The sequence below is a fragment of the Puma concolor genome, chromosome A3, assembly GCF_028749965.1.
Source record: "Puma concolor isolate L17-30 chromosome A3, mPumCon1.1.hap2, whole genome shotgun sequence".
NCBI lineage: Eukaryota > Metazoa > Chordata > Mammalia > Carnivora > Felidae > Puma > Puma concolor.
This window is the reverse complement of record NC_141669.1, coordinates 114,870,958-114,894,993: the sequence shown is the minus strand read 5'-3', so window position 1 is coordinate 114,894,993 and position 24,036 is coordinate 114,870,958. Positions and strand designations below refer to the sequence as shown.

At 38.0% G+C, this 24,036-nt stretch overlaps 1 protein-coding gene across 4 annotated transcripts in view; it reads right to left on the bottom strand.

The window, feature by feature from the left end:
• The window catches only part of ASXL1 (ASXL transcriptional regulator 1), a 77,288-nt gene that overhangs the window by 14,382 nt on the left and 38,870 nt on the right, over nucleotides 1-24,036 (bottom strand). The gene's annotated exons all lie outside the window — the stretch shown is intronic.

Here is a 24,036-nt window from a genome sequence, read left to right as displayed (position 1 = left end):
TAATGATATTCCTTATGTATGTTAGTCATCGCCACCTCTAGGTGGCAGAGTTGTAAGGACTTTCTTTTCAACATGAGGTATTTTCTACAATTAATGTATATTGGCTTTTGTGATCAAGAAAATAACATTAAAAAAGAAAAATTATAATGCTAAATGCTTCTCTGGCAAGTAAGTCACTAAAAGCTAATTTCCTTTCCAGAGGCCCTAGAGTCTAGGGGAACCTAGTGTTGATTACAAATCTCATTAATTAAACAAACAGAAATACTGCAAAAAAAATTTGTTTGCAATTCAAACTACCATCCCAAGTTTCTAAAGCCATATTTTCTGTAAAATGCAAACAGAACTTTTAAGAAAATGAAAGATTAGCAATTCTAATTCTGCCTTTTTAAAAATCCTTAATCTTTCCATTTTATAAACTCTACACATTTGACACCATAACTTTCCAAACATTAACTGTAGATGTCTGACAAAAATGAAATGGGCTGAGAATTATAGGCATCAGATAATATGCCTTAGGACTCAAGACTGTTTTGTTTTTTTGTTTTGGGTTTTTTTTTTTTTTTCACAAGGATATTTTCTATCAAGAAACTGTGTTTAAAGAAATTAACAGGTAATAAGTGATCCTTCACTGAAACCTGAATACTAAAAATGTTACGAAAGCAGGATGCCTGGATGGCTCAGTCAGTTAAGCATCCAACTCTTGATTTTGGCTCAGGTCATGACCTCAGGCTCATTAGATCGAGTCCCATGTCAGGCTCTGTGCTGACAGCAAGGAGCCTGCTTGGCATTCTCTCTCTCCCTCTCTTTCTCTCTGCCTCTCCCGTGTGTGCACGCATATGCTTGCTCTCTCAAAATAAATAAGTAAACACTTAAAAACAAAAAATGCTATGAAAGGGGCGCCTGGGTGGCTCAGTTGCTTGAGTGTCCAACTCTTGATTTTGGCTCACGTCATGATCCTAGGATTGTGGGATCAAGCCCTGCATCAGGCTCCACACTGAGCATGGAATCTGCTTAGGATTCTCTCTCTCTCTCTCTCTCTCTCTCTCTCTCTCTGTGTGTGTGTGTGTGTGTGTGTGTGTGTGTCTCTATCTCTCCCCCACCCCCGTCCCTCTCTGTCTCTCCTCTCTCTCCTGTCTCTGTCTCTCACTCTGTCTCTCTGTCTCTCTCAGCACCTGGGTGACTCAGTTGGTTAGGCATCTGACTTCGGCTCAGGTCATGATCTCACAGTTCAAGAGTTCGAACCCCACGTCAGGCTCTGTGCTGACGGCTCAGAGCCTGGAGCCTGCTTCTGATTCTGTGTTCCCTCTCTCTCTGCCCTCCCCCTGCTCATGCTCATGCTCTGTCTCTCAAAAATAAACATTAAAAAATTAAAAAAAAAAAAAGATTCTCTCCCTCTCCCCCTCTTCCCCACTCTCTAAAAAAAAAAAGTTATAAAAGACAATATTGGGGTATTTAAATGTGACTGCATAGTACATACAGCAAGGCTGCAATAATGTTACATTTTCTGAATATGATAACTGCATTGCATTTTAATATACGGGAATGTTCTTGGATCAATGTATACACCCTGTGTGTCCTTTCTCTTACTTTTTAAAATGAGATATAATTTACACAGAGTAAAACACAGATCTTACGTATACTATCTGATGAGTCTGACAAATGCATATCAAGATACAGAACATGTCCAACATCCCTAGAAGTTCCTTTGTGCCCCTTCCTAGTCAACCCCAACTCTACATTGCCTCTCCCACCCACTGACACAATTATTATTCTTATTTCTATCACCAAAAATTACTTTTGCCTGTTTGTGGTCTTCATGGAAATAGAATCATACGGTACATATTCTTTTGTCCCTGGCTTCTTTTGCTCAGTCTAATGTTGATGAAATTCATCCGTGTGGCCACAGGCATCAGGTCATTATTCGTTATTACAGAGTAGTGGTCATATACAACCATGTGTTTATCTATTCTCTCATCAAAGGACATCAGCATTATTTCCAGATTTTGGCAATTATTAATAAAGCTACCACAAACATTCTTGCACACCCCTTTTTCTGGACAGGTTTTTTATCTCTTGTGAGTAAATATTCAGGAACAGAATTGCTTGGTATGGGATGAATGATTAAAAAGAAAAACAACTTCCAGACATTTCCACAGATTTCCACTCCCAGCAGCACTGTATCGAGTTCCAGACCCTCCACATCCTCACCATTTGGGTTGTCAATCTTACTTTAGCCATGCTGGTGGGATGCAGTGGTACCTCATTGTGGTTTAAGTTTTTCATTTTTCTAATGACTAAAGACATTGAACACTTTTTTATATGCTATTGGCCATTCTCATATCTTCCTTTTTGAAGTGTCTGTTCAAGTCTTTTGCTCATTTTTAAACTGAGTTGTCTTTTTGTTATAGTTGTAGGAATTCTTTGTTCCAGATACTTTTACTTTTTTTTTTTTTTAATTTTTTTGTTTTTATTCATTTTTGAGACAGAGCATGAGCAGGGGAGGGGCAGAGAGAGAGGGAGACACAGAATGTGAAGCAGGCTCCAGGCTCTGAGCTGTCAGCACAGAGCCCGACGCGGGGCTCGAACTCATGGACTGTGAGATCATGACCTGAGCTGGAGTCGGACGCCCAACCAACTGAGCCACCCAGGCGCCCCTGTTCCAGATACTTTTAAATACTGATCATGGGCATGTGTTACTTTTACAAATACATTTTAAACACTTTCATGTGGAAATAATTTTGTATATACAAAAAAGCTGGAATAGTAAAAAAAGCACAAAGAATACTTGCCTATACTTTTTACCCATATTCACCTCCTAACACAAATAAGGGTTTTTAAAACATGGAATGTATGAGGGCACCTGGATGGCTCAGTTGGTTAAGCATCCAACTCCTGATTTCAGCTCAGGTCATGATCTCACAGTCGTGAGATCAAGCCCCAAGTTAGGCTCTGCTAGAGCCTGCTTAAGATATTCTCTCTCTCTCTCTCTCTCTCTCTCTGCCCCTCCCCTGCCCACTCTTGCTCTCTTCCAAATAAACAAGCAAACAAGTAGACAAACAAAAAACCAATAATAATAAATAAAATAAAAACACGGGAAGTGTATTAGTTTGGCAAGGCAACTAGAAAAGAGGCTAATGGTGAAAATAATAATAATAAATAAATAAACCTGAATATTTTCCCATAAGTCAGATATTTTATTTTTTTAATTTTTTTTTTAAAGACTCTCTACCCCCAACATGGGGCTTAAACTTACAACCTCAAGATCAAGAGTCGCACTCTACCAACTAAGCCAGCCTGGTGCCCCGAGTCAGAGTTTAAAAAAATAAAAGGCACCGTGAATATAACAAGCCCCAAACATGAATAAAATGGAACACTAAAATTTAAACTGATGAGGTTTTGGGGCGCCTGGCTGGCTCAGTCAGAAGAACAATGCAACTCTTGATCTCAAGTCGTAAGTTTGAGCACCACATTGGGTGTAGAGATTGCTTTAAAAAAAAAAAAACCTGATGGAAGTTTTTTGGTTTTTTAAAAAATTTTTTAATGTTTATTTTTAAGAGACCGAGACAGAGCACCAGTGGGGGAGGAGCAGAGAGAGAGGGAGACACAGAATCTGAAGCTGGGTCCAGGCTCCGGGCTGTCAGCACAGAGCCCGACGTAGGGCTCGAACTCGTGAAGCACAATTTCATGACCTGAGCTGAAGTTGGACACTTAACCTACTGAGCCACCCAGGCACCCCAAAACTGATGAAGTTTTAACTGCCCAAGATTAGGTTCTCACTGAGGAACCAAGAGATTCAGACCAGTAAGAAATTCAACGAGGTTGTTAAGATTCAAGATCATATTAAAAACTCCAGCGATTCCAACATTAGCAGTAATATCACCGATTAGAAAATGGAATTTATAGGGGTGCCTGGGTGGCTTAGTCAGTTAAGCGTCTGACTCTTGGTTTCAGCTCAGGTCATGATCTTATGGTTGTGGGATCGAGCCCCACATCAGGCTCTGCACTGTCAGCACAGAGCCTGCTTGGGATTCTCTCTCTCTCTGCCCCTCCCCCACTCTCTCTCTTTCTCTCAAAAATAAACTTAAAATTTTTTATATGAAAAAAATGTAATTTATAAGAACAAAGAATATAAGTTAATCAGGGGCAAATTTCACAAAAAAATTTTGTGACATACAATCATCTAATGAAGAAAACAAAACTTTATGGAGAAAGGTTTAAAAATGGATGGGGCTCCTGGCTGGCTCAGTCAGTTGAGCATTGGATTTTGGCTCAGGTCATCATCTCCCAGTTCATAGTTCGAGTCCCGCCCTGTGTCAGGCTCGGTGCTGTCAGCGTGGAGCCTGCTTCAGATCCTCTGTCCCCCTCTCTCTCTGCCCCTCCCCCAATTCATGCTCTCTCTCTCAAAAATAAACTTTAAAAAAATGGAGAGCCACACCATCTTCTATATTAAGAAAACTCAACATTGTAAAGATGTCAATTCTCCCCAAACTGATTTGTAGATTCAATAAAATTCCAATAAAACATAATTTTTCTTGACTCTACAGTCAGCCCGCTTCAAATCCTCTGTCCTCCTCTCTGCCCCTCTCCTGCTTGTGCGATCTTAAAAATAAACGTTAAGGGGCACCTGGGTGGCGCAGTCGGTTAAGCGTCCGACTTCAACCAGGTCACGATCTCACGGTCCGTGAGTTCGAGCCCCGCGTCAGGCTCTGGGCTGATGGCTCAGAGCCTGGAGCCTGTTTCTGATTCTGTGTCTCCCTCTCTCTCTGCCCCTCCCCCGTTCATGCTCTGTCTCTCTCTGTCCCAAAAATAAATAAACGTTGAAAAAAAAATTTAAAAATAAATAAATAAATAAATAAAATAAACGTTAAAAAAAAAAGTCTTACTAAATTTAACCAACAGTTCTGAAAACATGAATGAATTTAATGAGAATTTGTAAATACCACATAAAAACTATTAATGTGTACAGAAAGTTTATAGATCCAAAGGTAAAATTCAACTTTAGACAATGGAGGCTAAAATGGTCTGTTAACGATGTTTTAATTTTGTTATATGAATCCTAAAGAGGAATTAAAGCTAGCAAAGTAAACTCCTTGTATGCTTGAAAAAAGGCTTCATCATTTTTTAAAATACTTAATGTAAAAAAAGTTCTATTGAATTTGAAATCCATTTGCATTATCACAAGCAATTTCAGTATTATAGCTGTCAAAGAAAGAAGACAGCTGTTATTTTAAAAATGAACACTCTTAGAACACAGTTTAAAGAGAAAAAAAAAACTGAGTTCTTCTTAAAGACAAAAAAAAAGTTTCCATCAACGAGAAATAAATTCTCATCTATGATTTGCCACCCACCACTGCAAAGTTTCCAGTTGATTATGACTTGACCACAGGCCCATGATCCCTCCCCTGAAACCCTTAGATCTAGATAGGTTTTAGAATTCAAGATTTCTTGAATTTTGGGTGGTAATATAGTGCATATAGTTTTAATGTATCATATATTAACACACATTAATATTTTTCTAAAGAACATGTATGCTCATACCAACTAAAATAAATAGCTCTGTCAGTCGGGATCAGAGTTTGGCTACCAAAGGAGTTTAAGACTGGTCAAGTTTACTGCCAAATGAGTTAGGAAAAAAATTTTCCAGTTTCAAAATATTTTAGATTTCAGAATTGTTAATAATACAGACAGTAAAGAAAGCATGTTTCTCAGTACAGTTTTTTTAAAAGATTTGGAAGTTTTATAATTCTATTTCTCACCATAGTTATAAAATAAAATGTAAAGCAAATTAAATAAAATGTTTTCCTCAAAGCCTCAGAGAAAGCCTCCAAATCACCTCCATTTTACCCATTAAAATGTCAAGGTAAGTAGTCCTCTAGAAAAATTCTCATGCATTTGCACATGGAGAATACAAAAGTAAAAAGGTTATTACTGCAGTGCTATTTGTAATAGTAAAAAACACAAACATCTATAATAAGGGACTGGATAAGTAACATTAGGTATATTGGTATGATACACTATTCAACAGGAGTTGAAAGAAAAAATACACCTATATAAATAGACTACACATTTTTAATGGATCCACATGAATGGGAAGGACACACATTAGTAACAATGGTTGCTACTGGGAAGGAACAAGGGTCATAGGTCCTGGGTGGCAGGTGGAGGGATAGGGGTCCGTTCTGGCATGGAGGCATGGAAGTCAAGGTCATTTCCCATTTTCTCTGCACTAAGACCTGAGCTTCCATTTAAACACGGCAAAAATGGACACAATTCTTTGCATCCTCCTGAAGCCCCATTAGAATGATTATAAGGGAAAAAAATAAAGGTATAAATGGACAAAGGGAAAGGGGGAGGAAAAAGGCAGCAGATGAGAGATGTCAACAGAATTCTGGAAGATGGATAGCAGGAAGAGAGAAAGTAATGGACTCAGCAGGGAAAAGAAAGCTGAAGTCTGAAGCTGCAGAGGGAAAATCCAAAAAGCCGCCAATTAGTACTGCAAAACCCCCAACAGGACAGTGATTAAAAGTACCAGGAACCACTCCACACAGAGGTGAGCCATAGGAACTAAGACTTGAGAACTAGCTGGAAGTCTGAACCAGAAGTTGGACACCTCAGGTCCCCTCTCTGTCCCCAGTCAGGCAATACTCTTCTCCGTCTTCAGAAGAAAACAGATTTATATTCTAGTTGGATTCAACCATGGAGGGTCCAGAATAGAAGACTCCAGCTCAAGGAGTCAGGGAGGAAATGAGGTGCCACGCCCTAAACAGGAGCAGTAAGTCAAAGACCACATACAAAACAGTGATACCATCAGCTCCCTTCCCCAACCTGGCTCCCAAAGCTCTCCGAACAGTGGCGGCCCCAAAATCCCAGCCCTGCCCTGCTCTCAGCTGGCGGGCAAGAGAGGAGAGGATTTCTCTTCCTGGAAAAAGTGACTAGCCTAAGAGAAAATACCTTCAAGTAGATAACTGTGGATCTCAAAAAAGCATCTGGGTCCCCACTCTCCATCCCAGCCAACAAATAGTGTCCACAAGCACAGAATCTGCCAGTCCTCTCACCACGTATGACCTGTCAAGGGCCACCAGAGATCTGAGCACAACTGTCAGATGAAACATAACCACCAAAAACAAAAGGACTTGAAAGGAAGCAGAGATAATGAAGATTTCACAGTAAATGTTCTCAAAGAGCCCCAAAACAAAAAGTACAGAATGCTATTTTTTTTTAATTTTTTAAAATGTTTATTCATATTTGAGAGAGAGAGAGGAGAGAGAGAGAGAAAGTGTGTGAGCAGAGGAGGGGCAAAGACAGAGAGAGAGAGAGAGAGAGAGAGAGAGAGAGAGAGAGAGAGACAGAGACAGAATATGAAGCAGGCTCCAGGCTCTGAGCTGTCAGCACAGAGCTCGACGCGGGGCTTGAACCCACAAGCCACGAGATCATGACCTGAGCCGAAGTCGGACACTCAACCGACTGAGCCACCCAGGCGCCCCAGAATGCTATTTAAAAAAAAATAATAAAGGAACATCAGAGAATGTGAGTAATCTGCTAGAAATATAAAATGATACAAAACAAACCCCCCAGCAACAACAAATAGGTTATTTCCCAAAGAACTGACTCAGAAGAAAAAGAAAATCATCAAGAAAGTCCCACATCAAATAGAAGTTCCAAGAGAAAATAGAAAAGACAGAAGTTTTCCCAAAATGAAAAGACCTGAGTTTCCAGGTTTAATAAGGCAAAATGCCCTTACACAATGAATGAAAAAAAGATCCTAAAATCTTCCATTCAGAGAGAACACATCACATACAAAGGAATCAGAATGGTATCATGCTTCTTCAAGAGCCGTTCTGAAGAATGTAATATTTTCTAAAATTCTTTTTAAGTAATCTTCATCTCTACACTCAACGTGGGGCTCAAACCTATGACCCCCCAAAATCAAGAGTCACATGCCCTTCTGACTGAGCCAGCCAGGTACCCCTCTTCTAAAATTCTTAAGTCAAACCAATAATCCAGTATGGAATACAGAATAAAGATATGTAAGGCTTCAAATACTTTTACCTCCTATGCACCTATTCTCAGGAAGTAACTGGAGAATCTATATTACACAAATAAATAATAAAAAACAAACTAAACCATAACAAAAATGATACCTGCTCAAGATCTAGGAAAGAGAATATATCACAGAATACAGGTGAAAAGAATTTCCAAGGTGATGATGAAGGGAAAGCCCAGGTAAACAGCTATGTGTATGTCGAACAGGGTAACCAACTTACCCCCATATGCCTGGGACTTTCCAGTTTCAGCACTAAAAGTCCTGTGCCCCAGGAAATTTCTCAGGACAGTTGCCACCCCCCCCCCCCCAAACATACCAGGAATAGGAGAAAGAACAGTTCCAGGACTAACCTTCAGAAGAAGACTGAAGGGGCACCTGGGTGGAAGTCGATTAAGCATCCAACTCTTGATTTCGGCTCAGGTCATGATCTCACAACTTTGGGATTGAGCCCTGAGTCGGGACCTGCAGAGTCTGCTTGGGATTCTCTTTCTCCCTCTCTGCCCCTCCCTCTCTTTCTCTCTCTCTCTCAAAATAAATAAATAAACTTTAAAAAAAAAAAAAAAGGAAGACTGAAACTGATGTGTTTGACCACATCAAGAAGAACTTCATAGCTGTTAAAAAGCAATAGCTTCATCTTTCCTATTTGTAATCCATTTTGGTTTTTATCCCTCATCTTTATTATGTATTTATTTGTAAGTATATGAAACACAGCATGGTTATAAAAGTCAAAACTATTTAAAAGGTTACACTCAGAGAATTAACACTACCCTCATCCCCTTCTCTTCCCACCCCACCAACTTTCCACTCCATTCTTACCCACCCCGTTAGGGAATCAATCCCATTAGTTTCTGGTTTATTTCTCTTGTGTTTCTTTTCTAAACAAATGATAATATACACATCTATTTTATTCCCCTTTTATCATCAAATTGTATGCCACAGACAATATTTGTTTTCACTTAACCATATATCCTGGAAATCACTCAATCACTACATAGATAACCTTCATTCTCTTCGCAGCTGCATAAAACTTCATCATACACATGTACCAAAATTTATGCAAACATTCCCCCATGTACTGGCATTTAGGTGGCTTTTTTCACAAAGAAATATTACTGCCTTGAATAACCTCATGACTCTGTACTTTTGTATCGTTAAACGTGCCTCTTCAGGGTAAATTCCTGAAGTAGAAATGCTGAGTCAAAGGTTAAATGTAAATGAAATTTTGTTAACAGTACCAAATTCCCCTGGAAAAAGTTTAGTGGATTTGTGTTCATAACAGCAATGTCTGAGTGCCTGTTTTCCCACAGCTTTGAAAAGAGAAATTATTGTGATACATATGTGCAGAAAACTTTAAAGTATTTCAAATGACTAACAGAACCACACTGAAGAAGGGCAGGGGTGGATCTAACCCAAGTAACTTTTGAACACACTATTTTAACTATGTACACTTGGGCTAAAGAACTAAATAAATGATAAATAATAAGCTCTCCTTTTAATAGATTTGCTTCTCACAGTGGAATGGAATGGCAATTCTGAAACCATTAGATGTATTCTGACTTAAGCAAATGAGCTGATAATAAAGTAGATCATGGGAGCCAGGATTCTCACTGTTGGAGCAGCTAGTTATAAATACGGAAAGGTGTGAAGCTGGAATGAACCTGCAGTAAAAGACTGGAATCAGAGGTACCAGTATGAATCAACATATGTAAAAACAGACAAATACAGAAAAAGACACAGATGTGTACATGTATAGCTCCTGAGGATCCTGAGCTCCTTGGGAAAATGACTGATACCAAAGCTGGGGCTGGAAAATACAAGCTAAGCCCAGACACATGGCTGGGCCAGAAAACAAAGAAGTGAAAAAGAGTTTAGAATGACGGGGACCTGTTAGAAGGACACAAAAGCCACGCTGAAGGGAGTCCTGCTGGCCACTTCTGTACAATTTCTGCATTAAAGTTAATGACAGTAGGGGCACCTGGGTGACTCAGTTGGTTAAGCATCCGACTTTGGCCTAGGTCATGATTTCACAGTTCGTGAGTTCAAGCCCTGCATCAGGCTCTAGGCTGACCGCTCAGAGCCTGGAGGCTGCTTCACATTGTGTGTCTCCCTCTCTCCCTCTGCCCCTCCCCCACTCATACTCTCCCAAAAATAAACATTTAAAAAAAATTTTTAAACAAAGTTAATAACAGTAACAGATAATAATAAAATAACAATCCATAAATTCATAATGAATAAACAAATGAGGGAGAAAAGAAGGCTCTTTCTTACTGTAGAATGCCAATAAATGTCAAATGAATTTTAAAAATCACCACTTGAGGGGTGCCTGGGTGGCTCAGTCAGATAAGCATCCGACTCTCGGTTTTGGTTCAGGTCATGATCTCAGGGTTCGTTAGGACTGAACCCCACGTCAGGCTCTGCAATGACAGCAAGGCGCCTGCTTGGGATTCTCTCTCTCTCTCTCTCTCTCTCTCTCTCTCTCTCTCTGCTCCTCCCCAGCTCACATGCATACGCTCTCTCTCAAAATAAACAAACATTGTTTTAAAATCACCACTTGACAACCATCAGACTAGTAACTTTCAGGTAAGACCCATTCATCAAGAGATGCTAAAACTAACGGATGAAAGTTTGATGAGACTATATACACTCAAGGCATCTCTTTACAAGGTACTTATTATTTACAGTGAAGAAAATGGCAGACCCCACCTCAACCAAGTGACTGAAGTTATCATTAGGAGAAATCAAATAGAAATCATTTGTATCCTAATACAATGCACTGAGAATGCCATAACTTCTGAAATATTCCTGTCAAAAGCTTACTACTTAAATCTAATAATGAAAAAACATTAGACAAACCCAGACTTGGGGAGCTTTCTAGAAAGTGAATGACCTGTATTCTTAAAAAATACTAAGATCACAAAAGACAAAATTTGTGGAAACTTTTCCAGATTAAAGGAAATGAAAGAGACTTGACAAACAAATGCACCATCTGATCCAGGATTAGATGTATCCTGAACCAGAATTTCATAATTAGCATTAATAAAACAACAGGAAAAATTTGAATTAAGTATGCAAATGAGCCAGCAAGCAATACTGTATCAACATTAATACTCTAACTCTGATCATTGCAATGTGGTTATGAAAGAGAATTTTCCTTGTTTAGTAAGGAACATTATGTCTGCAACTTACTCTGATACAGGAAAAAAAATATGTAGATAATGACAGAGAAAATATGATAATGTGATAAAGTATGTAAAATTAAGGTTTTTAAAGAATCAACTGAATATATTAAAGAAAAAACTGAAAAAAATTTAAAAATCATCTCCACTTGCAATAGCAATTAAAAAACACTTTAAAAATTTCAAAACACAGGCAAAACCCCAATGGAAACTATAAAACACTGCTAGGAAAAAAAAAAAAAAAAGACTACTTAAATCAATGGATATACCATATTCATGGACTGGAAAAAAAAATCAACATCAAAATGTTAATTTTCCACAAACTGATCTACAAATTCAACACAACCACAATCAAAACCCAACAGGCATTGTTTTGGCAAAAACCGACAAGTTGACTTTAAAGTTTATATGAAAACTTAAAGGACCAGGAACAGTCAAAACAATTCTTGAAAAAGAAGAAGTTAGAAGACTCATACTACTAACATTACCTGATTTCTTGACTTATTAAAAATCATGAGAGTATGACACTGGTATAAAGATAATAGATCAATGGAACAGAATAGAATACCAAAACATATCTACGTATATAAGGGTCAACTGATATTTGACAAAGGCACCAAGACTATTCAATGGGGAAAAAAGAAAGTCATTTCAATAAATAAGACTGAAACAACTAAATAAACAAAAACACAAATCTGAACTACTACCTCAAATTACACCACAAAATTTGGAATGGGGGCCTGGTGGCTCAGTCAGTAGGGTGTCTGTCTGACTCTTGACATCAGTTCAGGTCATGATCTCACGGTCATGAGATTGAGTCCTGCATAGGACTCCGTGCTGAGTGTGGAGCCTCCTTGGGATTCTCTCTCTCTGCCCCCTCCCCTACTCATGCTTTCCCTCTCTCAAAATAAATAAGCAAGCTTTAAGGCTTTTTTGTTTTTTTGGTTTTTTTTTTTTTTTGGAGAGAGAGAGAGCACGTGTGCAGGGAAGGGGCAGAGAGAGAGAATCCCAGGCAGGCTCCATGCTATCAGCATGGAGCAGGATGCAAGGCTCGAACTTACTAACCGTGAGATCATGACCTGGGCCGAAATCAAGAGTCAGATGCCTACTTAACCAACTGAGCCAACCAGGTACCCCTAAATAAAAAAAACTTGAGGGGCGCCTGGGTGGCGCAGTCGGTTAAGCGTCCGACTTCAGCCAGGTCACGATCTTGCGGTCCGTGAGTTCGAGCCCCGCGTTGGGCTCTGGGCTGATGGCTCAGAGCCTGGAGCCTGTTTCCGATTCTGTGTCTCCCTCTCTCTCTGCCCCTCCCCCGTTCATGCTCTGTCTCTCTCTGTCCCAAAAATAAATAAACGTTGAAAAAAAAGTTTAAAAAAAAAAAAAAAAACTTGAAAAACAAAATTAATTTATATCACAGACCTAAATACAGGAACCAAAAATATAGTTTCTAGAAAGAAATATAATATTTGTGTTATTGGATAGATTTCTAAAAACATTAACTATATGTTTCTTAATGTGATAAAATGACTTTCTCAAAATTGAAAACCTCTAATCACACTTTAATAAAAATGAAAAGGCAGCCAAAAGACTGGCAAAAAATATTTGCAACACATATATCTGACAAAAGACTTACATCCAAAGTATATTTAAAAAAAAAAAAAAACTCTACAAATGAAAAATAAAAAGACAAACTATTTTTTTTAAAGGAAAAGCTGCCACTTTCCTCCCCAAACTAATCTTTCCTTACCTGGGGGCAGGGGGAGGATGGGGGGGTGGGGGGGAGAAGAGCCCTGGAGGCCAAGAGTAGGGTACCATGCCTGAGCAGGGCACAGAAGGTCTCCATGCACAAGGATGGCATGGTGTTGGAGTCAAAGCTCAAGAAGGGTGAAATGCCCAAAGAAGGTATGACAAGGGGGCAAAATGCCAAAGCTCAGCTGGGGTGAGGAGGGCATTTATATGAGAGGGCACTGGTGTAGGCAATCAGAGCATGAAGCAAATGAAGCAATCATCCCTGGGAGACCAATGCAATATACGGTGTTGGGAGTCCATGAGGGGTAGAGCGGTCATCTTTGTCAGAGAAAGGCAGCAATAGTGATGGGAGAGGAGATAAAACTATGTAAGGGGATGGAGGGTTAAACAAGTAAAAATATATTAAGTAACAGGAAAAATAGGAGCTAGATTTCTTACTGTTGGTGAAGGCAGTTACAAATATGGAAAGAGAAAAATGAGAATGAATCCTCCGGACTTGTATTAGAATTTGTGGTATTGGTGTAAATTCATGGTTTTTAACATGTTCAGATGAAGCTAGACATATAGATGTAAGTGCATATATGTATATGTATGTAAATATGCCCAGATTTTCCTTAGCCTCTTCCTACTGAGAGGAACTGGTATCAGCAATACCCCAATAGCAGCAAGCACACTAGAACCTAAATCTTGGTTTCTCGATACCATTATATACTAAAAGAACCAGGGCTCCATGGAGAAATGGCTAATAGTAAGGGTGAGGGCGGGGAAAGTACACAGTGAACCTACATCATCTTTCTGGCAACAGCACCCCAAGACTGATGGGAATTTGTCAAAGGGACATAGAAACCAGATTGACAAAATCCCCACCAGCTAAATTAGGAACAATTTGAACACTTAAATAGTTTATAGATTACAACCCACTGAACAAAACAGAAAACCATGATTTCATACAGATATAAATAAATAAACTGAAATTTAGAAGGAGAATGGGATAATAGAGTTTCAAAGCTTCTCCCCAGGAGAAAAAGAGTTTTACAGTGATTAAGCCTACCAAATGCTACTTTAACTAAGTGATATAAGTGGACATTAGTAATAGGACAAATTGAAATAATGAGCCTTTTGACAGGATGCACCAAGAATATAGCATCACTTCTCTGATATATCTGATGAAAACACCTATCTGAATCTAATCATGAGAAAACCCAAGAAAATCCAAACTGAACAACATTCTATAAAATAACTGGTCTGTAAGCTTCAAAGGGGTCAAGGTCATGAAAGTCAAAGAAAGATTAAAAAAAAAAAAACAAAAACTGTTCTATACTGAAGGAGACCAAAGACATATGACAACCCCAGGTGGCATGTAATTCTGAACTAGAACCTTTAGGCATAAAGGATATTACAGGAACAATTAGCAAAACTTTAATGGAATCTGATGATAAAAATTTCTCAATGTAATTTTCCGAATTTGACGGATGCATTTTGGACATGTAGCTGACAGACATCCCTTTTTTTTTCGTAGCTGACAATGTTACATTAGTTTCAGATGTATAAAACAGTGATTCCACAAGTTTATACATTATGCTACATTCACAAGTGTACCTACCATCTGTCACCATACATCACTACTACAGTATCACAATGTTCCTTATGCTGTGCTTTTAATTCCTATGACTGATTCATTCCCTAACTGGCAAGAAGCCTAGATCTCCCACTCCCCCCCACCCACCCACTTTGCTCCCCACTCTACTGCCCTCTGGCAAGCATCACTTTGTTCTATTTTTATAGGTTTGATTTTGCTTTTGTTTATTCATGTTTTTTGGGTGTTTTTTGATGAGATGAAGTTATATGGTATTTCTTTCTCACTCTGACTTACTTAGCATAATACCATCTAAGTCCATCCATGATGTCTCAAATGGCATGATCTCATCCTTTTTTATGGCTGCATAATATTCTATTGTATATGTATATATATGTGTATGTCTTCCTTATCCACTTGTCTATTGACAGAACACTTAGTTTCCTTCCATATCTTAGCTACTGTAAATAATGCTGCAATGAACATATGAACATAAGGTTGCGTTATTTTTTTCGAATTGGTGTTTTTGTTTTCTTTGGGTAAATACCCTAGCGTAGAATTATTGAATCATATAGTATTTCTAATTTTTTAAGGAACCTCCACACGTTTTCCACAATGGCTGTGCCAGCTGACATTCCCGTCAACAGTGTAGGAGAGTTCCTTTTTCTCCACATCCTCATCAACACTATTTCTTGCCTTTTTTATCTTAGCCATTCTGACAGGTGTAAAGTGGTATATCACTGTGGTTTTGATTTGCATTTCTCTAATGATGAGTGATGTTAAGCATCTCTTCATGTATCTGTCTGCCACCTGTATGTCTCCTTGGGAAAAATGTCTATTCAGGTTCTCTGTCCATGTTTTAATTAGATTGGTTTTCTTGGTATTGAGCTCTTCTTCATATATTCTGGATATTAACCCCCTTAATAGATCATTTGCAAATATTTTCTCCCATTCAGTAGGCTGGCTTTTTGTTTCCTTCACTGTGCAAAAGCTTTTTATTTTGATGTAATACCAATAGTTTAGTTTTTGTTTTTGTTTCCTTTGCCATATGAGACATTTTTAGGACTTTTACGGTTTCAGGTCTCACAACTTAGGTCTTTAATATATTTTGAGTTTATTTTTGAGCATAGTGTGAAAAAGTGGTCCAGTTTCACTCTTTTACATGAAGCTGTCTAGTTTTACCAGCACCATTTATTGAAGAGACTCTTTTTCCTATTGTATATTCTTGCCTTTGTCATAGATTAATTGACCATATAATCATGGGTTTATTTCTGGGCTATTCTGTTCCACTGATCTGTGTATCTGTTTCTGTGCCAGGGCCATACTGTTTTGATTACTACAGCTCTACAGTATAGACCTTGAAATCTAGAATTGTGGTACCTCCAGCTTACTTTTCTTTCTCAAGATTGCTTTGGCTATTCAGGATCTTTTGTGGTTCCATACAAATTTTAGTATTATTTATTTCAGTTTTATGAAAAATGCTATTGGTAATTTGATAGTGATTGCACTGAACCTGTAGACTGCTTTGAGTAGTATGGACATTTTAACAATATTAATTCTCCCAGTGCAACAGATATCTTTAACTGAAGTATTAACAGTAAGGAATTAAGACATGAGGCTCTAAAGCAGTTCAGGAAAAAAGAAGTTCTTTGTTCTGTACTTAAAAACTTTTCTGAAAGCTTATCAATGTTACAAAATAAAAAGAAATTCTTTTTTAAATGGGCAAAATACTTAATTAGACGTTCAAATAGGAAGATGATAAAAAAGGCCAGTAAACACATTAAAATGTATTCATTTATCAGAAAATTGTAAATTAAAACAATGAGACATAAAGAAAAACATACAATCATATCCATTAATGCAGAAAAATTGTTGAGAAAATTTGACACATATTCATGATAAAAACTTTCAACAAACTATGAACAGAAGGGAACATCCTCAACTTGATAAACAGCAAAATACCCACAAAATATCTACAGCTAACATCCTACTAATGGTGAAAAACTGAATGCTTTCCCTCAAAGACTGGGAAGAAGGCAAGTTTATCCATTTACAGCACTGCTGTTCAACACACAGCCTGAAATCCTAGCCAGTGAAATCAGTCAAGAGAAGAAAATGACAGATCAGAAGGAATGTATAACACTGGCCCCATTCACAGATGACAAGATGGCCTATATAGAAAATCCCAAGGAATTTAGAGGAAAAATTCCTAGAACTAGTAACTAAGTTTATCAAATTCAACAGGCTAGAGGTCAACACACAAAAATCATTACTGTCTATATGTTAGCAATCTGTAATTAGAAATCAAAATTAAAAGCACCATACCATCTATAATAACTCCCCCCCAAAATTAAATACTGAGGTACAGATCTAACAACACATACAGAATCTGTACGCTAAAAACTACAAAATGCTGGGGGTGCCTGGATGGCTCAGTCAACTAGTTGAGCATCCAACTCCTGATTTCAGCTCAGGTCATGATGTGATGGTTGTGAGATCGAGCCCTGAGACAGGCTCTGTGCTGGGTGTGGAGCCTGCTTAAGATTCTCTCTCTCCCCCTCTGCCCCTCCCCCGCTTGCACGAGCACATTCGCATGCACTTTCTCTCTAAAAAAAAAAAAAACGAAAACAAAACAGAAACAAACACAACAAAATGTTGATTAAAATATCAAAGATGATCTAAGAAAATAAAAAGACATACCATATCCATAGATTGGAAGACTCAACACAGTCAAAATAACAATTCTCCCCAAACTGATCTACTGGTTTAATGTATTATTTACTATTAAAATCTTAGCAAAAAAAAAATTTTGTAGATCTAGTTAAAATGATTCTACACAGAGAGGCAAATAAATTAGAATAGCTATTAACAATTTTGAAAAATAATAAAGTTGAAGGAATCATACCACCTAATTTTACATCCTATCATGACTATGTAACACTAATCAAAATAGTATGGTACTGACAGAGGAACAAACGTAGGGGTAAATGGAATAGAGTCCAAAAGCAGAACCTTTTCCAAAATATGGCCAATGGATTTTTGAAGACCTGTAAAATCAATTTAACAGAGAAAAGATAGTCTTCACAATTAAATGGTAATTCAAAAACCGGCCATTCCAATGCAAAAAATGAACCTTGATGTAATTTTATACCTAATTCAAAAACTAACACAAAAGGAATAACAAACCTATTTGTAAAACATAAAACTTTTAGGGGCATTGACTGGCTCAGTCAGTGGACCATGTGACTCTTGATCTCAGGGCCATGAGTTCAAGCTCCATGTTGGATACAGAGATTACTTAAAAATAAACTCTTTAAAAAAATAAATAAAACTTTTAAAATATAAGAGAAATTTGTATCATCTAGAGTTAGACAAAGAGTTCTTAGACATGATACACACAAACACAAAAAATATATAAAATAAAAATTTTAAATCAATAAAATGGATCTCATCAAGATTAAAAATTTTGCTCTGTAAAAGACATGCGTAAGAAAATAAAAAGATAAGCTATAGGCTTGAGAAAATATCTGCAAGTCACATATCCAACAATTTGTATCTCAACAACTCTATACATTCAATAATAAGAAAACAACACAATTAGGAGCAATTCAGTAATTCAATTCAATAATTGAATTCAATTCAATAATAAGAAATAATAAGAAAACAACCCAATTAGGAGTGCCTGGGTGGCTCAGTTAGTTAAGCGTCCAACTTCAGCTCAGGTCATGATCTCACAGCTTGTGGATAGAGCCCCGCGTCAGTCTCTATGCTGACAGCTCAGAGCCTGGAGCCTGCTTCAGATTCTGTGTCCCCCTCTCTCTCTGCCCCTGCCCTCTGTCTCCTCAAAATGAATAAACATTAAAAAAAAAAATTTAAGAAAACAACCCAATTAGAAAATGGACAAAAGATTTAAAAATAAATTACACCAAAAGATATTGAAATGGAATGTAAGTACATGAAAAGACACTGAACACCATTAGCTATTAGGAAAACACAAATTAAGTCTTTGAAATTACTGTGCATCTATTAGAAGAGAGAAAAGGAAAAACAATAACAATACTAAGTGCTGTGGAGAAAGCACAACAACTCACAACACTACTAGTGGGAATGAAAAATGGTACTCCCACTTTGGAAAAAAAGTATAGCAGTTTTTCAGAGTTAAACATACACATATCCTGTAACCCAGCAATTCCACTCATAGCTATTTATTTTCATACTACAACCTGTAAGAAAATTTTCACAGTGGCTTTATTTGTAATAGCCCCAAACTAGTAACAACTAAATGTTCCTCACTGGAAGAATGGATAAACAACCTGGTATTCATAAAATGGAATACCAGTTCAACAATAAAAGAATAGTGTTGATAAACACAACAACTTAGATAGATCCCAAGTACCATGATGAGTGAAAAACACCAATCTCTAAAGGGAATATATTATATGATTCTATTCCATTCTGGAAAGGATAAAATTGTAATAAGGCTATCCTAGATACGATCTAGCAGATTAATTTTATATTGTTGTGTAACAAATTACCACAAATTTAGTGGTTTAAAACAACACACATTTATTATTATCTCACGTTTCTAGGGGTGAGGAGCCTAAGCACGGTTTATGGGTCTTCTGCTCAAGGGCTCACGAGTTTCAAATCAAAGTGTCAACTGAACTGCTTTCTTTTCTAGAGCTCAGGGTCCTTTTCCAAGCTCACATGGTTATTGGAAGAAAACAATTTCTTGTGGTTGTAAGACTAAGGTCAATTCTTTCCAGGTGATCAGCGGGGCCTGTGCTCAGCTCCTAAGGATCTCCACAGTTCTTGTGATGTGGCCCTCTCACAATATGGCAGCTAGCTTCTTCAAAGTCAGGAAGAATTGCTCAATTCTTCCATCTCAGACCTTCAGGTCTTCTGTTAAAGGGCTTGCCTGATTGGGTCAAGCCTACTCAAGATATAGCCATCTGACTAGGGACTTTAATTATACCTGTAAAATCTCTTCACCTTTGCCATACCTCTCGAACTGGGAGATCATGACCTGAGCCAAAATCAAGATCGGTTAGGATGCACTTAAACGACTGAGCCACCCAGGCGCCCCTCACCTTTGCCATATCCTATTGTGAGAAGCAAACTGCAGTTCTCACTCCTATGACAGAAAAAATGATAACAGATATAGGTTATCAGGGATAATCTTAGAATTCTGCCTAACGCATCTAGCCTCCAGCCATCTCTCCAGCTGACCACATACAGAAGAGCCCAGGCCAGATAATTGCAGATAATCTAAACCAGGCCAGACCAAAAATACAGCCTATCCCAACAATTCTCACAAGGAATTGTGAATTAAGTATACAATTGTTTTTAAGGCACTAAATTTTGGGACAGTCCGTTACACAGTAAAAGCTAACAGACACAACACACATGAAATACTTAGCCATACGGAATAATCAAGTGGGACTCAATGATCAGGCAGAAATGTCTCTATCGATGGGGCCAGTAATGCCAAAAGGAAACGTACATATTTTTAACATAAAAATAAAACAAATTAAGCTTCACTCATTTAGTATATCGATTGACACTGCTGCCCTTTTCCAATTCCTATGTAAGTCTTATGTCATATTCAGTATTCTGAAATTCGGGGTGCCTGGGTGGCTCAGTCAGTTAAGCGTCCGACTTCTGCTCAGGTCGTGCTCTTGCAGTTTGTGAGTTCAAGCCCCGCGTCGGGCTCTGTGCTGACAGCTTAGAGCAGGGAGCCTACTTTGGATTCTGTGTCTCCCTCTCTCTGCCCCTGCCCTACTCACGCTCTGTCTCTCTTTCTCTTTCAAAAATAAATAAACATTAAAAAAAAAAATTAAGTATTCTGAAATTCACATACTTATTCTCAACATGTTTCATATGCCTCATTAGATAGCTTTTACACTAATAATGTGAATACCAAAAACAACAATGACAATAATGATAATAATAATAATGTGAGTACAGGGACACCAAGAAAACAGTAGGGCTGACGTTTTTACACCGAATATATAAACTTTTCATCAGGTATGTTACAAGGTAAAATCAATGATGAGCATTATCATACCTGAAAAGAAGTTACTTGAAGTTTTCAAAGGCTGGAATAGAATATATCCTCTATCATTAATAAATTCACTTTCATGTTAACTATTTTTAAAATATACTAGAATTAAAATTTTTTTTCATACTTATTTATTAGAGAGAAAGAGCGAGACAGAGCCCAAGCAGGGGAGAAGCAGAGAGAGAGAAGAGGAGAGAGAGGATCTCAAACAGGTTCCGCACTATCAGAGCAGAGGCCAATGTGGGGCTTGAATCCACCAACTGTGAGGTCATGACCTGAACTGAAATTAAGAGCGAGATGCTTAACCAACTTAGCCACCCAGGCTCAGGCCCCAATATACTATAATTTTTAAATACCCTTAAATTTTAGACTGTATTTCACAATGGGCATATTATGAAAGAATACATGCTAACTTCTATCCAGTTACAATGGTATAAACAAGTACACACACACTTAGGATGTAAACTCAAAATGTTTTTATTGCCATTAAGGGACAATTTTTTAAAGCGTGAATCGCACTGCCGTCAGCAATGGAAAGCATTGCAGTGACATGATCAGAGCGTGCTTCAGAATAATTCTGACAACAATCTGAACACTGCATGAGAGATGCACAGAATCTGAAAACCAGACAAATATTAAGAGACGAAGGCAGTAGTCAGGCCAGAAGTAACTGCTACCTGAGTAAGAATGTCAGAACTGTAAGGAAAAGACTGTGATGTAAGTAAGAAAGAATGACAAGAACATATCCAAGCTATTTTTGTAGAAGAAAGAAAAGGAAGTAAGAGAACATATATATCTGTATAGCTTTGTAAAAATAAACACCGAAAGGATAAACCCCACTTAACAGGCTGAAAAGCAAGACTCAAAAGGATCCATTTCCAAGTAACTTTATCTGCATTCTAGGACAAAGCTCAAAACCTAAGTACAAAAATATACACAACCCAAAGTAAAAATCACAATAGCTCTCATTCAATCAAAACCAGGAATGCACAGAACCAGAAAAATCTGTAATGACCTATAATGACAAAAGTAATAGAAACAGACCCAAAACTGATACAGATGACAGAACTAGAGGAAGAGATAAAAAGTTATTCTAACTGTATTTCATGTGAACACTGAACACATGAAGCAGATATGTATGAAATATAAAAAACACCCAAACAGAACTTCTAGAGGTAAGAAATGCAATGCCTGGATTAATAGCAAATTGAACCCTGCAGAAGAAAAGATGAATGAGAATGAAGATATACCAGCTGAAACTACCCAAAACAAACAGAGTAAAAAGACTGATAAAGTATGAACAGCACATCAGTAAGCTACAACCTCACGTGGCCAGATACCCAAAGGGAAAGGAAAGGTGTAGGAGAAAAATATTTGAAAAACTAATGGCTGAATATTTACCAAATTTGATCCAAGAACACAGATTAAAATAACAGCATATATCTCATCAGAAATAATGCAAGCTAGATACAGTGGAGCAAATTCTTTATAGTACAGAAAGAAAAAACTGTCAACCTCGAATTCCGTATCAAGAAAATATTTCTTTAAAAAGAGGAAATCATTTTTCAGATACATAAACGCTTTAAAATACTATCACTAGTAGAGGCGCCTGGGTGGCTCAGTCGGTTGAGTGACCAACTTCAGCTCGGGTCATGATCTCACAGCTCATGAATTTGAGCCCCACCATCGGGCTCTGTGCTGACAGCTCAGAGCCTGGAGCCTGCTTCAGATTCTGTGTCTCCCTCTCTCTCTGCCCCTCCCCTGTTCATGCTCTGTCTCTCTCTGTCTCAAAAATAAATAAACATTAAAAAAAATTAAAATACTATCACTAGCAGACAAGCATGACAAGAAACATTGAGGAAGTCCTTCTACCAGAATGAAAATGGTACCTGACGGGAATGTGGATCTATCCTAATCACAGGCAATGAAGAGCATCAGAAATATATAGGTACTAATAAGACTTTTTTTCTTATTTCTTAAATATTTTGAAAAAACAGTGCACTGTTTTGTTTTTTAAGACAATGGATTAAATGAAAAATAGTAACAATGTACTGTGGGGTTTAAAACATATCGAAGTGAAGTATATGACAACAGCACAAAGATTGAGCAGGGAAAGTGGAAGTGAACTACTCATAAGGTTCTCAGAATACAGGTAAAGTGGTATGATGTCATCTGAAGATATACTGTGATAAATTAAATATCTATACAATAAACACTAAAGCAACCAGTAAAACAACAAAATAAAGACAGGTACAACTCAGAGACAAAAAGGGAACTGAAAATACTTTTTAAAAATTCTTAATCCAACAAATGACAGAAAAAGAAGAGAAAAAAAAGAACACGGGGTGCCTGAGTGGCTCAGTCAGCTAAGCATGAGACTCTTTCTTGATTTCGGCTCAGGTCATGATCTCACGGTTCTGACTTCGGGCCCCACATCGGGCCCCACACTGACAGTGCAGAGCCTGCTTGGGATTCTCTCTCTGCCCCTGCCCCACTCACTCTGTCTCTCACAAAAGAAATAATAAACATTAAAAAAAAGGAATGAAGAACAAATGGACAAAGAGAAAACAACTAACAAGACGGCAGATTTAAACTCTACAGGGGTGCCTGGGTGGCTCAGTTGGTTAAGCGTCTGACTTCGGCTCAGGTCATGATCTCGCAATTCATGGGCTCGAGCCCCATGTTGGGCTCTGTGCTGACAGCTCAGAGCCTGCAGCCCACTTCTGATTCTGTGCCTCCCCCTCTCTCTGCCCCTCCCATGCTCATGCTGTCTCTCAATAATAAATAAACATTAAAAAAATTAAAAAAATAAAAAAAAACTCTACAACATCAGTAGTCACTTTAAATGTAAATGGTCTGTACACCCCAAAGAAAAGGCAGATTATCAAATTGGATAAAAGTGAGATCCAACTTTATGATGCCTGCAAACTAACAAACAAACCCACCCCACTGGAAAGATAAAAGGATGGAAATATACATAGCATGCAAACACTAACTGAATGAAAGCAGGAGTGGTTCTGTCGTTATAAAAGAAGGTAGATTTCAGATCAAAGAATATTGCCAGGGCTAAAGAAAGTCATTTCAAAATAACAAAGGAGGGCACCTGGGTGGCTCAGCTGGTTAAACACTTGACTCTTGATTTCGGCTCAGGTTATGATCTTACGGTTTGTGAGCTCAAGCCCCACATCGGGTCAACTGCTTGAGATTATCTCTCCCTCTCTCTCTGCCCCTATCCTGCTCGCTCACTCTTGTTCTCTCTCACTCTCAAAATAAATAACCAAACATAAAAAAAAAAAAAAAAAAATGACAAAGGAGTCAGTTCATCAGGAGGAAGACCATTTTGGAGCAGCTGGGTGGGCCAGTAAGTTGAGCATCCAACTTTGAACTTTGGCTCAGGTCATGATCTCATAGCTTGTGGGTTCAAGCCCCA